The sequence below is a fragment of the Chenopodium album genome, chromosome 7 (genome assembly GCF_948465745.1).
Source record: "Chenopodium album chromosome 7, dcCheAlbu1.1, whole genome shotgun sequence".
Lineage (NCBI taxonomy): Eukaryota > Viridiplantae > Streptophyta > Magnoliopsida > Caryophyllales > Amaranthaceae > Chenopodium > Chenopodium album.
The window spans coordinates 12,835,191-12,852,696 of record NC_137840.1 but is presented as its reverse complement, the minus strand read 5'-3'; positions in this window follow the sequence as shown (position 1 = coordinate 12,852,696).

The following is a 17,506-nucleotide window of genomic DNA, read 5'->3' as shown; positions in this document are numbered from 1 at the left end:
AGTTTTTGCTTCTAACCTTTGCTATTCTTAATTAAACACCTTCACCTTTATTAATTAAGCAAAGCAAACATGAATATAGTCTACATACTCTAAATTACTCAACCATCCTCCCCCATTTAGAGTATAAATTAATTAGACTCATTGGAAAAACATCATCATCATAAAAAATCAATCTTATGCATAAATGAAAGTGTACAAAGACTTGAACTTCCACTTAGTGCAATACACATTCCAAGAATCCATATTCATTCGGTGTCGTAAAACAATTGAACCAAAAGCAATATTAGATTCATGAAGATATTACACACACAAGATCAATTACATGATTACATTAATACTTGACACGTAAAGCCATGTGTCCCTATCTTTTCATAAGTACTTCAAATCTATGCCCTTATAACTTCTAGAAATGACTAAACTTCGTACTTATATAGGTAGACTTCCAAAACATGCTCCTGTGACTGAGTACTATGTAGGGAAATCTATTAAAAAAATATCAAATAATATTTATAAATTCCCAACTAACCACTAAGCAAGCATAGAGGCAAGTCCAGAGTTGAACCACGAGGACTAAGTGTATCAATTTGGGATAATTAAACTAGTAGGAAGGATTGTGAGATACAGAGAGAAACAACTAGAACACTACTTAAAGCAATTAACAAAGTACTAGGGAAAGAGGAATTCAATTACATTAATGAATTTAACAACAAATTGCAATTAGATGGTGTAGGGAATATTTCAAGCAATACCCCTAACTTGAACCCCACTGTGATCATACACTAAAGTACGGTGGCGTCTAAAGGGAAAGAAGATAGAGCAAAAGAGTCGCCAACAAGTTTTAGGAACTTGTAAACAGTTCATGAGGTGAAGGTTACACCCCTTAACAATCCAGGAGATCGTCAACTCCAATAGGTCTAGAACCATGACTGGTAGTTCGGGGATGAAGGTACAAATCCAACCTAAAAGAGATTGAACTTGCCCTAATAATAGGTCTCTACTTTATTCTGATCGTATTCATGTGCGCTTTCTAACTAACATGCAATCAATAGGTTTACCCTAAACCTGTTTAATCTATGTTGGTTGAATATTAATGCACAAATAAATCTATTATTGGCGATCACTTGAATTATAATCAAATTAACCCTAAACAAGATTATTAATTATTTTATTAAGTGTGATTACAAGTACAAATTCCCTTTAAGCATGCATAAAAGGCGTGATCAAACAATAACAATAAATATCAAGCAACATAATATTCATAATAATAACAATTATAATCATAATAAAAATAATCATAATTAAAATAACCATGTTAAAGCATAATAATAGCAAGATCCTAGGCATGATACTAACAAGATTAATAACAAACCCTAGCATGTCACTAAACAATAAAAATCAAAGCTTTAACCCGAACATGAATAATAGGAAGAAAATAGGAAGCATCATGGAAATCATAATTGACATTATATTCTTTACCCTAGAAATGATACTAGGAAGCAATAAAAACATCCTAAACATGATTCTAGGAATCAAAATAACAATCTAAGCATGATTTCTATATCAAAATATCAATAAAATTAATTAAAGTACTTACTTGGATGCCTCGTACCTCTTTCTAATAACAAAATACACACGTTAGTAAGTTCAAGGAAAATAATAAACAAATAATTAAATTAAATAATTGAAAGAGAGATTTGGGACCAAACCCTCAGAAATTAAAACCTTTCACGTCTAGGGCGAAGGCAACTTCAAATTATGCTAGGTGTTTCTTGGTCTTGTGAATGCGGAATTTTGTATGCAAAAAGGTTAGTTTAGAAAAGAGAGAGAGAGAGAGAGAGAGAGAGAATAAGCTTTAGCTTAGAGAGAAAAGAGAATTAGAGAGTTGTTGATGAAAAACGGAGGTTTTAGGAGGCTATTTATAGAGAAAAATCAGACAAACGGGTAGAAAAATAAATCAGAGTTTCGACAAGGATAAAAGAAGTTAGCGCCAGACGCTGAACATTAGCGCCAGACGCTAAGGCTAGCGCCAAGCATTAGCGCCAGGCACTAATGTCTGTCGTCAGGCGCTAATTATTATTTTCACGCGTTTTCTTAATTCAGATAAAATTTAGCCGTATTGAAGGGCAAAATCGTATTTTCCTTAAAAAAACTCTTTTATTCTTATTAAAACTCTAAAAAGTAAACAAAAGTCAATTTATCAATGCTAATTGAATTAGGAATGAAAAGAACCTTCTAGAAGAATCTAAAAGACTAATATCAATTCTAATTGCATTAGGAATGATAAATCCATATTAGACCCTCCTCTAGATCATTGGGCCGCATATAAATATCAAACCGGGCCCAGTTTAGTAATTTGGCAATAACTTCCTCATTATTCATCGGAATTGGGCTTATAATATATCGTTGGAAAGCTCTTTTCAAGGCCCATCCAACTACACCATTATTTGACCCTTGCTATGGACCAAACCAAACTGGATTGGCTATTTTCTTAAAATAGGTATTCAAAAGCAGAGAGAAAAGAAAAGAAATTAAAACTATCCGCAACACTAGACTTTCCACACTTTCACTTCATTCGATTATGATTCGACGCGAAAGGTACTCATCACTGGGTTGGTTTTGGGGAGACACAAACGGGTGTCTATAGAAGCCCCCACTTTGACTGAGTTTGGAGAAACGCAAGTTTCGAAAACAAAAGTCAAAGTATCGATAGGGACGGAGAATGATTCAGAACGTTTTGCGACCCTAAATCATTCTTGTAACGCCAATACCTGCAAACTAGCGTTAGTTAAAACAGATAAAAGAGTTAAGAAACGCGTATCTTGCACCGTCGAGCACACGTTTCAAGAGGTAACTTATTTATTGTGACGATCTTCCGCAAGCTAGAGAATACCGCTTGAAGACTGCTATGCCTGTAACTGCCTCCAATTTCCGCTGTGATAGTCTTCGAAAAGATAACTGCTCGTTAATCCTTAATGCTCTATGCCAGTACGGCGGCGCTTTGCTGCTTGTAAACCAGTATGTCGGTGCTTTTGCTGTGATGACAATCCTCTTTTCTTTGGGAATAGTTGCCAACACAACTCTTGTATGATGTATGACAATCCGATTTAGGGAAAGTTGTCAATGCTTCGTAACAATCCATCCTTGGAAATGTTGCCACGATGAAGCGACAATCCGTATCTCGAAAATTTTGCCAAAATCCAATTTTGGGAAAAGTTGCCAATGCTTCGTAACAATCTGTCATAAGAACTTTGCTACAATTGACAATCCACATCTTTGAATATAACTCTTGAAAGCAATCAGCCTTGGAAATTTGCCAATGCTATGCGACAATCCTTTTAGGAAAATATTGCCACAATTGACAATCCGTGTCTTGGAACATTTGCAAAAAAGAGTTGATCGACAATCCACTTCGGGAAAATTTGCCACTTGCTGAAATGAATGACAATCCACATTGAGGAACCTTTGCTGAAATTTATGATGAATAGAAACCTACGACAATCCTTTGGGAAAGTTTGCCAGAGATGACAATCCAATCTTGGAAAAATTACTAGCGATGACAATCCGAACTCGGAAAAAATTGCCAAACAGAGAAGGAGCACGACAATCCACACTTGGAAACTTTGCCAGAGATGACAATCCAATCTTGGAAAAATTGTCGTTGAAGAAGATGCACGACAATCCATATTTGGAAATATTGTCAGTTGGGGATGACAATCCAATTTTTGGAAAAATTGTCATTTAAGAAGAATGCGCCACAATCCATATTTGGAAATATTGTCGTTTAAGAAGAACGCACGACAATCCGTATTTAGAAATATTGTCGTTTAAGTGCTTGCTTTTAAACCGATACGTTGGTGCTTGTAATGAGCCAGTGTTTTAGGCGCTTAAGCTAAGTGAGACGATTTTTTGTCAGGTCAATCACTTACTACGATTGTAATCGAGCCGACTACTAACCATGTCAATTTGCTTATAGGGGCTAACTGGCGTACCAAGGAACCCGAAATTGTTGTATGAGGTCGAAATAACCATTCCGAGAGGCTTCGAGCTCTGTCGCTGCTGAAATATCTCTGGCGTCAAGAATTGGCTCTGTCGCCAGACGCAGGGATCTAGAGTCAGGCGTTGAACTCTGTTGTCAGACACCAAATGTTGTTGCCAGACGACAGCCTTGTCGTCTGGTGCTGGAGTCGGGTCTTCCCTATTCTGCTCTTGTTGCCGCTGTTGCTTGGTTTTGCTCCGAACTTTGAGCTTTGTCGTTTCCTTTCAACTAAATCCGCTCAAATCTTTTGTAAATTAAAGCTCTTCATCTCTAATTTGCTGATCCATGTAACTCCTCTTATCTTGGAGGAATCTCCTGTATCATATTCGCGGTTTTTTTCAAAAAAAATCCAGGAACGTCCTCGCTTGCTGGGATGCGCCTGCATTTATATCTTTGGCCATAGGACTTTGCTTATCTTTTTTTAGGGTTGACCTAAGACTTAGTGTTGCTTGACTCATTGACTTGTCGTGAATCAAGGTATGAACTTGACTCGCTGTGATTGACTCGAGGTTGACTTGACTGAAAGTATTTGACACATGTGTTAGACTCAAATCAAGGTGATATGACACGACATGACTCAACGTGTACATGGCTCGTGTGTGCATTATAGTGTAATTGTGCGACTCGAAAATGCCAAAAAAATTTCAGTCATTTTTGTGGAGGATACCGACTTTCTCCCGAAAAAGAAAGACACGAAAAAGAATCGAAGTGAAGTTTTTGAAGGTGCATGTTGAATGAGCTTAGTCAAATGTTGTTTCTCACAGTACAAGGATTGTAACATCTTAAACTATCCTAGTTGACACGATAATGAAAGTATTTAGGTAACTTAGGCACGGAGGCTAAGCACTTCATACTTCGTGATGCAATGATGATTGATGAGCGATTTTGACATGACAAGGCATGCTTCAGCGTTATGTTAAGATTTCATGACAAAGGGTTCCTAAGGGAAAGTATATTTGGTCATGTATCTGTGCGGTGTGTGAAAGTGACACTAAAGTTAGGCCGTAAGGGCTAAGTGTGTGGGAAAATATTATTTCAAGAAGAGTCAAATGATGGTGACTCTTTAGGCTAGGTAAGCTAATGATGTAAGGATCAAGCCCCCAAGTCTAGCTCTAAGTAGATAGGGATAAGCATTGGAGATCCCTTGATATGACCATGATGTGTGAATGTGAATATGAATGCATGTTTATTACGGCCGCACCTCGACGTGAGGTTTCCTACGTATCCGTTAGGAATTAGGCCGAATGTAGCTCTAGCCGAACCTCGCACAAGTGTGTGTATACCTCAAAAAGGTCTTTTTAAGGGTTGTAACGTGGTTAGGCTAAAGTTGAAGAAGAAGGGGATAAAAGGCTCAAGACCCTAGATAAGCCCCCAAGGTGTGCAACTTTCCTTTTGGAATATTTGTATTTTCATGCTTGAGGGTTTTAACTCTTTTTTAGCCCTTTTTTTTCGCTTTATTTATTTTTGCTCTCTTCTTTTTTTTTTTTTTTTTGCTTTTGCATTTTTTTTATAAGTGTTGGTAATCCCGATCATGCGGTCTATCACTCACTTGGCATTTATGTTTCTCAGGCACGGTACCGAGCACTCGATAAGTTCTGAGACATGTTCATATCAAATATATTTTCATATCAAAGACATTAGAACACTTGCCCTTTTGTACACTTTTTATTATTATTATTATTATTATTATTATTATTATTATTATTATTATTATTATTATTATTATTATTATTATTATTATTATTATTATTATTATTATTATTATTATTATTATTATTATTATTATTATTATTATTATTATTATTATTATTATTATTATTATTATTATTATTATTATTTATTTTTTGTTATTTTAATCTTTTGAAGTCAATCAACCTTTTTATGAAATTGAAAATCGCATAAGTTACACACCATCCCATCCCAAAGTTAGGTAGATGTAGGTTGAAGAAAGAACGGTCTATCGTTAGACGAGGCTCAAAGTGGTTTATCAAGAAAATATTGCATATTTGAAAGAGTAAAGATGATATGATATGCTACAAGGGGTGCCTCTAATCATGGGTATATCTTGTGTTTAGTTCGGCGTGGATTTTTTTTTTTTTAATATTTTTTTTTTGTGATGCAATGCAATGATCATATGTAAGGAAATAATGCTCATTTTATTTAAAAAGTGAAGGGTAAAAATCAAACTCTAAGAAATACATTCAATGAGGATGAAGGGTGCCTATGCTAGACTTATTGGGGAAAGGGTTCGAAAAAAAAAAAAAAAAGAAGAAGAAAGCATGAAATCTTGGTGAGAAGCTTTCCTTGTGCATTTGTTTCATCATTACCCTCATTTTTTTTTTCAATCACATGACTCAAACTCGATTCAACATGCATGGATGGAAGAAGGTATGAAGAATGAAGGTTGTGATATGGAGAAAGCATGTAGAGAATGGAAAGATGATGTAGATGGAGAGATATGAAAAAAATAGGAATAGAATGTACCCCCAACTCAAATGACGGAAAAAACCGACTGATGCATGAACCTAAGACATGGTCATGGTGACATATACAAAGTGTGTGCTAAGACTAGTGAGTATAGGTGACGTGTTAAGACTCGTGTCATGACCATGTGGCTAGACTATGTGACTAGACTCAAGCAAAGACTAAGTTAAGACCTCATGTATACGCATTATACTGGACAGGCTGTGGTATTTTAGTCATAACTTTTGATCTGCAACTCTGATTGGGACGAAACCAACGCCAAATTAAAGATAAAACTCGGGGCTACAGATCCATAGGTTGTACGACTCGTAGTTATTCCTAGAACTCCGGCTATGACCAAAAAACGTTGACGTTTGTGCAGTATACGGGAATAAAAATCCGGGTTGACTTAAAGGAACTATGACTCGATTTTTAGGTATATTTTTTAGCTCAAATTATTAATTAATTAAATAAACAAAGTCCTTTAGTCATAAATCAGTTTGTTTAGCTTAACACAAGTCAAACAAACAGTTAGGAAAAAACACATAGAGTATGCATAACAAATAATGCACAATTAGTCAAGTAGGCACAACATGATGCAATGAGTTTGCAACCTAACCATGGCTCTAGTTCTCTAAAGTTCGGGATATGGGTTAGTCAAAGAGGGTCCATGGTTAATTTTCCGGATGCACCGCGCGGAATCCTGACCGTGAAGGGTTGGCGCGAGTGGATGGGACACCGCGAGTTAAGAAAAACTCGCTTCCATGGTTTGGTGAATTCAACATTCTCGGATGTACCCTTTGTTGCTCATTGCGTTCAATCAGGTAGATGGAGCATGAATTCCCAGAGGGTTATGTCCATGTGTAAAACACATATGAGTTTCAGAAAAGTGAGAAAAACTCAATTAGGAAGTAGGATCGAGCAAACAGTGCTAAAAACTGGTCAAAATTAGAACGCATATTTCTGGCTCGGTATTGGAAGAACTTGGCGCTAGCAAATAGAGGCCAACGCCACAATTTAGCTTTAACGCTTGGCGGCAGGCGCTAACGTCAAATTGTTGGCGCTAGACTTTGTTCCCTGACGCTAGTTCCTACATGCCTCAGCAGCTTTCTGTGTTCGATAAAATTTTTCAGTTTCGCGCAACATTATTTCGATCCTAGTTGTGAAAGATATTCCTCAAATTTCCTACGTGTAAAAATCCTATGTTTTTAACTCATTACAGATGGTCTTTCCAATGAGACTTTTTTATGCATATGACAATAATGTTAATCAAAATTACGCACATAAAATACTTAGAACTTTTCAAGTCTCATCCACTCATTCTAAATAATTGCCGAAATAAATTTCAAGAATTAAAATAGAAATCCTCCCCAGCGGAGTCGCCAAAAACTGTAGGGAATATTTCAAGCATTACCCCTAACTTGAACCTCACTGTGATCATACACTAAAGTACGGTGGCGTCTAAAGGGAAAGAAGATAGAGCAAAAGAGTCGCCAACAAGTTTTAGGAACTTGTAAACCGTTCACGAGGTGAAGGTTACACGCCTTAACGATCCAGGAGATCGTCAACTCCAATAGGTCTGGAACCATGACTGGTAGTTCGGGGATGAAGGTACAAATCCAACCTAAAAGAGATTGAACCTGCCCTAATAATAGGCCTCTACTTTATTCTGATCGTATTCATGTGCGCTTTCTGACTAACATGCAATCAATAGGTTTACCCTAAACCTGTTTAATCTATGTTGGTTGAATATTAATGCACAAATAAATCTATTATTGGCGATCACTTGAATTATAATCAAATTAACCCTAAACAAGATTATTAATTATCTTAGTAAGCGTGATTACAAGTACAAATTCCCTTTAAACGTGCATAAAAGGCGTGATCAAACAATAACAATAAATATCAAGCAACATAATATTCATAATAATAACAATTATAATCATAATAAAAATAATCATAATTAAAATAACCATGTTAAAGCATAATAATAGCACTAGGTGAAAAAAGGCAATTGGCAGCGGTTCAAACCCGGTCTAAGGCACCGGTTTGAACCGTTGCCTATTTGAGGGGTGCCAAAAACATGGTTTTTGGCACCGGTTCAAAACCGGTGCCATAGGGTGTAATAGGCACCGGTTAACCGGTGCCATAGGGTGGAATAGGCACCGGTTAACCGGTGCCTAATACTGCTCTCCCGCCATTTTTTTTTGGTGGTGGATAGTTTAGGCACCGGTTGCTGCCTAACCGGTGCCTTTTATGTAATTTTTTTTTTCGTTTTTTTTTTCCATCGTGCAATAATATTTTTTAAAAAAAACCTGGAATAATAATAACCTGTAATTCCAGCAATTATATTAAATATAATAATTAATAATTTTATTATTATAATAACTAATAATAATATTATTAATTATTATATACAAAAATATACAAAAATAATATTAGAAACAAGAATTCAATTATATATATAGATATAAATATTCCCAAACGCAATACAAAAAAAAAAAAAAAGTTGCTTACATATACAAATAATAGTAAGTACACATATATAATGAATAATAAGTTATATATATAGTTCAAAAGTTAACATAAAAAGTTTACAATTATAATGCCATTTACATGTTGAAGGTGATGAAAGACGCCAACATGTCACGAACTTCATTAAGCTCCTTGATTGTCAACGGACCATCCTTTTGGACCTTGCAAAACTTGAAATACAAAAACATTATTTTAAAAATAATTAATTAGGCAAACAATATGTATTTTATCAAATATTACCTATATGACTTCTATATAGCCCATTTACTACATTACTTATCAAATGAACTATTTATTTCTCATAACATGTCAATATTGGATAGTTGTATGTGTGTAAGCCCTAAAATTGTATAGGAGAGCATTTTGTTAAGGTTTATGACGCTTTTTACCCAAAATGGCCCGAATATGGCCTATATGACCTTGCTTTGCCCATTTCCTACATTTCTTATTAAATGAACTTTATTTATCTCATAACATGTCAATATTATCTAGTTATAGGTGTATAAGAAAAGAAATCACATCAAAAGAGCATATTAACACAAAATGGCCCTAATATGGCCCATATGACTTCTATTCAGCCCATTTTCTACCTTTCTTGTGAAATAGCCTTTTTGTTTCTCATAACATGTCATTGTTGGATAATATTAGGTGTCTAAGGCTAGAAATCACATCAATATAGAATTTCAAGAAGTTTAACAACGCATTTTACTCAACATGGCCCAAATAGGGCTTATATGAATTGTATGTAGCCCAATTTCTACATTACTTATCAAATGAACTATTTCTTTCTCATAACATGTCAATGTTGGGTAGTTGTATGTGTGTAAGCCCTAAAATTGTATAGGAGAGCATTTTGTTAAGGTTTATGACGCTTTTTACTCAAAATGGCCCGAATATGGCCTATATTACCTTACTTTGCCCATTTCCTACATTTCTTATTAAATGAACTTTATTTATCTCATAACATGTCAATATTATCTAGTTATATGTTTATAAGGAAAGAAATCACATCAAAAGAGCATATTAACACAAAATGGCCCTAACATGGCCCATATAACTTCTATTCGGCCCATTTTCTACCTTTCTTGTGAAATAGCTTTTTTGTTTCTCATAACTTGCCATTGTTGGGTAATATTAGGTGTCTAAGGCGTGAAATCACATCAATATAGCATTTCAAGAAGTTTTAGGACTTACCTCATCAAGCTGTTGAGTGTCCGTACAATGAGTCACAATGTCAAGCATGAATCTCATCACATACAAAGCACAATCAAGTCCATTCTCTTGTTGTGCGCACTAGCATATGACAAACAAATCACATCAGTGAAACATGCAAAGGAAATGAGCAAATATTTACTACCATAGATTTTCAAGATAATCACAATAATATCATGTAAATTACCAACGGTGTCTTCCATGTTGGACCCTTTGGAGCACGACAATGTAGCTTCTTCATAACACTGTAGTATAAAAAAATACATTCAAATTTGATTAGTCATATGATTACTTCACCTTCAACACCTTGCAGCATCTCATCCACTTGTTCATCCTCGACCTCATCCGCCTGATCTTCATCAGCTCCATCCTCACCATTATCAACAATATACTCATCATTCTCGTATTCCTCGTCCACATGAATCTCAGTGCTTCTAACACGCACATCATTCTGATCAAGATCCCCACTGTACTCTCCACTTTCTCCGTGCCAAATCCACACATGGTAAAATTGCCTAAACCCACGACATAATACATGATCTCTAATGATTTCAACACTATCGACCACATTCACACAATTACAATCAACACAAGGACAATAAAGGCCTTTGCCTCCCAGTGTGCGTTGATAACCTAAAGCCCTCTCGCAAAACTCTTGAACCCCATTCCAAAATTCCAATGTATCGCGTCTACCATACATCCAACCACGATCCTTCTCCATTTAGTAAATTGTCTCTAAACATATATATAGCACCATATAATTATAATGTGTAAGTGCTACATATTTTATGTAAATCAAATTCAAGTACAAAACGTGAATATACCATTCATATAGTGAAAAAATGCATGTTTCCAAAGGGTCCTTATCACTCCAACCTAACCCATCCTTGAATGTCTACTCTCACTAGTGAATGTATGTCAACCTTCCAATTTTAAGGAAAATTCGGCAGCATTTCCCCCTAGTTCTCCAAGTACACGATGTAGATAATTAATTACCCACATATGTACCCAGAGAACATAGTGAGGAAATGGTAAGCCAAGATGTTCCTTAAAATCGAAAAGAAAACATACATTCACCACCTAAGTGAGAGTACACATTCAAGAACAGTCCCAACCGGGGACTATTCAAGACTTTCTCCTAATGAGAAAGTCTTGAACGGGTATCTAGGCATATGATGATGCAAGTATTCTACATATTGTTGTATTTATTTGCAATTAAACAATACACAAGTTGCAATTTCATGAATAAACTTTTATTAAATGGATAAATAGAAAGAAATATAGCTAAGTAAAGTTTATAAGTCATACCAATATAGCAATGCAACTACCCACTTGAGCTGAATATGTAGTCCTCAAGCTAATTAAACTTGTGCTTCAATTCACATATGAATCTATATATTAAAAAAACAAAGATTAGCAACGTCATTAATTATCTAATTAATATATTCACAATTCTCTAATGTATTCACAATTCTCTAATTTATTCACAACTACTTAGGTGGCAATATCACTATTTATTTCTCTAATTTATGCACAATTCTCTAATTTAATCACAATTCTCTAAATTATTCACAAATCTCTAATGTAATCACAATTCTCTAATTTATTCACAATTTTCTAATTTATTCACAATTTTCTAATTTATTCACAACTAATTAGTAGCAAGGTCACTAATTCTTTAATATATTCACAATTACCCATTAAAACAACCTAAAATTACACATTAAAACATACAAAAACTCAACTAATTAAGTAAAATTCTTACTAATCTCTATTATATTCATAATTACTCATTAAATCAACCTCAAAATAACCCATTAAAACTTATAAATTTTTCAACTAAGGAACAAGGTAATGCAAAATTACTCTAATCTATAATATGTATTCAAAATTACTCTAAACATACAAAATTACTCTAATGTATAATATGTATTCAAAATTTCTAAATAAACAACCAATGCAAAAATTAAAAAAAAATTAGGGTAAAATTATATATATACCTTAGGCGGTGGTGGAGGTAGCAGCGGTGGTGCGACTAGTGGAGGTAGCGCGGAGGTGGAGGCGGTGCGCGCTGGTGGAGGGAACAACGCGGAGGTGGAGGCGGTGCGCTGCTGCTCAATTCGAACAATGCTGGTGACTGGAGGGCGGTGAAAGACAGAGAAGAGCAGGGGAGAATTAAGGGCGGTGGTTTTCGACAATTCGTACAATGCTGGTGGTGTTTCAACTCGACAATTCGTACAACGGCGGTGTTTCAATTCGCCAATTCGTACAAGGGCAGGGGGAGAATGTTGGTGGCTGGAGGAAGGATTGAAGGCGGCCGGTTTTCGAAACCCCTGGTGGCCGCCGGTGAAGGTGACGGCTGTGGTGGAGGGAGAGAGAGGAAGGATTGAAGGCCGCCGTTTTTCGAAACCCAGCTCTAATGAAACAGTAAGGAATGAAGAAGGAATGAAAGAGAAAGAGAAAGAGAGGAAGGAGAAGAAGGTAGTCCGCGTTTTTTTTTTTTTTTGAATTGGGTCCGGTTCAATTGGCACCGGTTCAAACCGGTGCCTTTTTAATTTTAGGCACCGGTTCAGGCTGAACCGGTGCCTTTTCTCTTCTTCTAAAATCCCGCCCATTTCTGGACCGGTTTTGGGCACCGGTTTAGCCTGAACCGGTGCCATATGGGGGGTGCCTAATGCTTTTTTTCTACTAGTGTAGCAAGATCCTAGGCATGATATTAACAAGATTAATAACAAACCCTAGCATGTCACTAAACAATAAAAATCAAAGCTTTAACCCTAACATGATACTAACATGAATAATAGGAAGAAAATAGGAAGCATCATGGAAATCATAATTGACATTATATTCTTTACCCTAGAAATGATACTAGGAAGCAATAAAAACATCCTGAACATGATTCTAGGAATCAAAATAACAATCGAAGCATGATTTCTATATCAAAATATCAATAAAATTAATTAAAGTACTTACTTGGATGCCTCGTACCTCTTTCTAATAACAAAATACACACGTTAGTAAGTTCAAGGAAAATAATAAACAAATAATTAAATTAAATAATTGAAAGAGAGATTTGGACCAAACCCTCAGAAATTAAAACCTTTCACGTCTAGGGCGAAGGCAACTTCAAATTATGCTAGGTGTTTCTTGGTCTTGTGAATGCGGAATTTTGTATGCAAGAAGGTTAGTTTAGAAAAGAGAGAGAGAGAGAGAGAGAGAGAGAGAGAGAGAGAGAGAGAGAGAATAAGCTTTAGCTTAGAGAGAAAAGAGAATTAGAGAGTTGTTGATGAAAAACGGAGGTTTTAGGAGGCTATTTATAGAGAAAAATCAGCCAAACGGATAGAAAAATAAATCAGAGTTTCGACAAGGATAAAAGAAGTTAGCGCCAGACGCTGAACATTAGCGCCAGACGCTAAGGCTAGCGCCAAGCATTAGCGCCAGGCACTAATGTCTGTCGTCAGGCGCTAATTATTATTTTCACGCGTTTTCTTAATTCAGATAAAATTTAGCCGTATTGAAGGGAAAATCGTATTTTCCTTAAAAACACTCTTTTATTCTGATTAAAACTCTAAAAAGTCAACAAAAGTCAATTTATCAATGCTAATTGAATTAGGAATGAAAAGAACCTTCTATAAGAATCTAAAAGACTAAAATCAATTCTAATTGCATTAGGAATGATAAATCCATATTAGACCCTCCTCTAGATCATTGGGCCGCATATAAATATCAAACCGGGCCCAGTTTAGTAATTTGGCAATAACTTCCTCATTATTCATCGGAATTGGGCTTATAATATATCGTTGGAAAGCTCTTTTCAAGGCCCATCCAACTACACCATTATTGGACCCTTGCTATGGACCAAACCAAAATGGATTGACTGTTTTCTTAAAATAGGTTTTTAAAAACAGAGAGAAAAGAAAAGAAATTAAAACTATCCGCAACACTAGACTTTCCACACTTTCACTTCATTCGATTATGATTCGACGCGAAAGGTACTCATCACTGGGTTTGGTTTTGGGGAGACACAAATGGGTGTCTACAGATGGTTATGATCTTAATTAGAAACGATCAACACATTCAACTTACTCTTGCGCAATTAAGCATGCGAATTTTCCTACTAAGCTAATTCACTCCCGTGCAACTAGCCTAGCATAGGCATGGAAGAATCTAGACTCTCAACCAACTCACTTCTGCACAATTGATTGAAAGCACAATTAAGAACCTAGAATCAATTAGCTTAAAAGATTCTAATTCATGTAAGCATCACCCATACATAATAATCAACAATTTATTGCATACTTATAACAATCAACCATTCAATTCATCAACATAACCTCCTCCATTTCCATATAGAACAAAATCTAAGAAAACATGATGAAGAAGAACATGGAAAACAAGCTAAAACAAGAATTAAAGCAAGAATCAAACAAGTAAATTAATCATCTACTCAAATCAACAAAGAATTAAGCAAAAACAAGAATTAATGAAAGCAATAAAGATGAGAGAAAATTAGAAAAGCTCATTGAATAATTGAGAAGAGATTCCACAAAGTTGCTTCTTCAATATCTCAAATCTCCATTGAAATCCAAGCTTTCTCTCTCTAAAACTACTCCTAAACGAGAGAGAGAAACTCCTAATCTAATCTAATCCTAATTAGAGGAGAGAAAATGTAAAAACTTGCCTAATTGGATGAAAAGGTCTAAAGAAGGTCGTCATATATATATATATATATATAAGAAGATAAAGAAAGAAAATTCGGGAATAAAATGCGAAGAAAACCTGTTTAGGGTAAAAATTCCCCATACACGTGGTCCAATCCTATAGAGGCACGTGGCCTAATAAAAGGGTGACACGTGTCCCTATAGGAATATGGCACGTGGAAAACACAAAGAGCACCTAAATGAGAGAAGGCCTCCTTACATCAGGAGGCCCAAATCTCGAGAAAGCCGCAATACAGCGCTCAAGGTAGATACGTTCCCTCACCTGATTGCGCCGCCAATCAGAGCATGTTATCCTAGGTCACTAACCCTAAACGGACACCATTTCCTACCCCTATAAATACCCCAATCATTTATGATGGGAGGGGTGGATTGTGAAATAACATTCTAAGAGCATTAATATTCGTTGTTTTGCAGGTGTTAGCATCATCCGACCGAAGAGCGTGACCAGTATCCTAAGGGAATCACAAAAACCGCAAAACATTTGGCGCCGTCTGTGGGGATAATAGTCTGTTATGGCATTAGATGGTCAAACACCTAACACTAGTCCCAGTCCTGGTTAGGATGGACATGTAGAGAACATAATTGCAACAATAAATACCAGTGATCCTCTAACCACTTCATTCCATGAGGCCAAGGATCCTCTGGTGAGTGTTGGATCCTTAAAGGCAGCCCTGAGCAAACTCCGAAGAGAGCTTGAAAGTAAGATGCCTTCTACTTCTAGGCAACAACCTTAGAGAGAATGAGAAGGTACTCAAAAGAAAACTCAGAGCAGGGCGGCCAATGCTGAAGATGTTGGGAATACCCCATTCCGCCGACACGGATGTTCACCAAGGGTGCCACGGACGAATGATTCTGGACTCCTCGAGAAAACTCAATCGGCTAGGGGGCAGACCAAAGAACCTCAAAAGGAGGAAACTAAGTCGTTTCGACGTTGGAAGGATGCGAGGGAGTATATTTGGCACAGGCAGCGGGAGCGGCTAGCTTACTCAAACACAACCTCCACTCTCACTATGCCAGATGATTTCTCAAACCACATGACAGGGTAAAGTCGTATCCCCTAATCAAAAGTAAATACCTAAATCCTCTAACTAAAGTAGATAGGGAAGTAGGGTCGATCTCCACAGGGAAACAAGTCTTTTTACTCCTAATTAATTATTATAATCTAAATTATCTAAGTAACCAATATTTATATTTGAGTATGAAACCAAACTACAAAGAATAGGAATAGGGAGAAAACAATATATAAAAGGATCTAGGGCATAGGTTCACCAATAAATAATACTCCAGGGTAAAACATAGTAATCAATCATTGACATTGCATAAATAACACGATTAACAGGCTCTCGCAATTTATTAATCAACATAGATCTAACAGGCTCTCGCAATTTACTAGACCTAAGTTCTTATTGAAAATAGCCTTTAATATCAAATTAACATCTGCTCGATTCATCAATTTATATTGCTATACTTTTACAAGCCGCAATTGTAAAACGTTAAAACAATTTAATAAGAAATTATCATGCAATACCAATAATCAATAATAGTCAATCATCAATGCATCAATTAACCAGATTGTAAAGGGCTTTCGCTACGTATTACAATCACAGAATTAATCTACCGGTATTAAATCTGATCTCTCGAATCTCGACTTAACCATTTATAAATTAACTTGCCTATTGAAACTAGACCTAAACATCAATTCTCATATGTCGAATCTCGAATCAATATTGTTAAACTCATGCATAAAAGATCTGCGCAAATCTAGTCACAGAGCATTAAATCAATCAATAGGAAATTAATCTAGCATTGATAATTAACAACAATAAATTACCCCTTCATATTATTTATGGATCTCCATAAACCCTAGAAATAAAACTACTCACACATATTAAAAACTAAACAAATCAAAGCAATAAAATAAGTCATGATGAAAGGAAATAAGATTAAGAGAAGAGAAATCGTTACCAAACTAATCTGTCTTAATGGAAATAATCAAGAACAAAAGTTGAGAGAAGAGTTAAGAGAGAGAGAAGAGTTAAGAGAGAGAAAAGATCCTAAGAGAGAAAGTCTAAGAAAGAAGGTAATCTAATAATTCCGTACAAAATCGTATTTAAACGTTTCCTAAAACAAGAATTAAAACTAACTTAATCAGGTCTTCCAGAAACGCGCGCCCAATCGGGCGAAGGGCCGCCTGATCGGGCGCGCCTTTTTCTTCGCGTTCTTCCCAAGCAGCATCGCCCGATCGTGCTAGATGCTCGCACGATCGGGCGCGCCTTAGCATGCAGCCCTATGGTTTGCCGCGCCCGATCGGGCTAGAGGTTGCCCGATCGGGTCTTTGCTCCTCTTGAGGCTTGGACTTCGATTGGGCTAGATTTCTCGGCCCAATATGGGTTTCCTCTCGGGTCTCGAATACTTGGTCCAAACGCCTCGGAATCCCAACTACCGAGCCCTTAATCACCGGCTCTCACCGATCCTGAGCTCCAAAAGTGGTCGCGTCCTTCTAGCTTCCGTAGTTGCTCTAAAATATCCCGGGAAAATA